Raw genomic sequence first — 1,570 nt, forward strand, 5'->3', positions numbered from 1 at the left:
ATCCCATCACAAATTAAGCAGATACATGTATCTACATTTACTCGTAGTGACAAAAACCACTGACTGAGGCCCCAATAACTTTTAATAAATTAAATTGAGTGACTTCACTTAAATTAGTGTCACTGTCCTCCAGAACGCCGCTCTCCTGGACTCTGTAGAACCATTTGTCTCTGCTAATGACATCTTCAATACATTTTTTGTATCCCAGGCTTAGTTTATGGACTGAACAGACAGAAACAGTTACCATTATACATTTTGAACTGTTGATTTTATTTTTGAACCAATTTTTTATGGTTCAAAAGTACATTTTTTAATTGTAAAGTGTTGATTTTATTTTTGAAACCTTATTTATTGTAGTGTTAATTTTATTTTTGAACCATTTTTTTATTATTATTGTAAAGTGTTGATTTTATTTTTGAAACCTTTTTTTATTGCAAAGTGTTGATTTTATTTTTGAACCCTTATTTATTTTGAAGTGTTGATTGTCTGAAAGACCTTACACATGAATTGCCCCATACGGGGTTTGAACCGATGACCTCAGAATTACCAGCACCGTGCTCTAACCTGCTGAGCTAACTCACCTACCTTACAAACTGTTGAGTTTCCATGGATTTAAGAAGAACTAACATGATCTTACCACAGTGAAGATTTGATCAAAGTACTTATATTCTGATGTTTTTCAAAACAACACATCATATTTTATTTTGAAGTGTTGATATTATTTTTGAACCATTTTTAATTTTCAAGTGATTGTATTTCAGATATATTTTTTTATTTTAATGTGTTAATTTTATTTTTGAACCATCTTTTATTTGTAAGTATTGATTTTATTTTATAGCCATTTAGCCAAGTCTCTGTAGAACCATTTGTCTCTGCTAATGACATCTTCAATACATTTTTTGATCCCAGGCTTAGTTTATGGACTGAAATGTTGACTTAGGCACAAGTATAAGTCTGACAGTTTGTTCACCAAGTTACTGTGCTCTCTGAGAGGATCTGTAAGTATTTGACATTGTTCCTTGCCCATCGTTGACATCAGTCTCAAACAAAATGTGGATCATCTACCAGGAACACTGCAAACAGCATGAGTTTCTGTAGTGTAGTGGTTATCACGTTTGCTTCACACGCAAAAGGTCTCTGGTTCGAAACCAGACAGAAACAGATTTTGCATGTTCTATTCATCACAGGTGTTTACTAAAGGTCAACAAGATTCTGTGGTGTCATGGTCTGTACTCTGAATCCAGGCATCTGAATGCAAACCTCAGTTGAAATTTTCATGCGTTGCATCTCACATCATCAACTTTGAAACCTCAAACTGAAACAAAGCAGAGAAGTTCAGTTCCTGTAGTGTAATGGTTATCATGTTTGCTTTACATGCAAAAGGTTTCTGGTTCAAAACCAGACAGAAACGGTTTTTGTAGGTTATGCATCTCTTGGGGTGCAATGAGACAACAAGAGTCTTCCTCTTTTGTGATGGCCCCCCAGCATTTTATAGGCCGATGATTGACTTAAAAAAGATTTTGAGCATGAATTGACTACAAACTACATTTCAACCAAAGGTTTGTAATGC

The 1,570-nt window shown here is 34.3% G+C and overlaps 1 non-coding gene across 1 annotated transcript; it reads left to right on the forward strand.

Moving 5' to 3' along the window:
* Positions 1-1,088: 1,088 nt before the first annotated feature.
* On the forward strand, positions 1,089-1,161 carry trnav-cac (transfer RNA valine (anticodon CAC)). Its single transcript has one exon. It is a non-coding gene; the product is annotated as a tRNA-Val (tRNA).
* The last annotated feature ends 409 nt before the right edge of the window (positions 1,162-1,570 follow it).

This window comes from Poecilia formosa, unplaced genomic scaffold, assembly GCF_000485575.1.
Source record: "Poecilia formosa unplaced genomic scaffold, Poecilia_formosa-5.1.2 Scaffold2226, whole genome shotgun sequence".
Taxonomy (NCBI): domain Eukaryota; kingdom Metazoa; phylum Chordata; class Actinopteri; order Cyprinodontiformes; family Poeciliidae; genus Poecilia; species Poecilia formosa.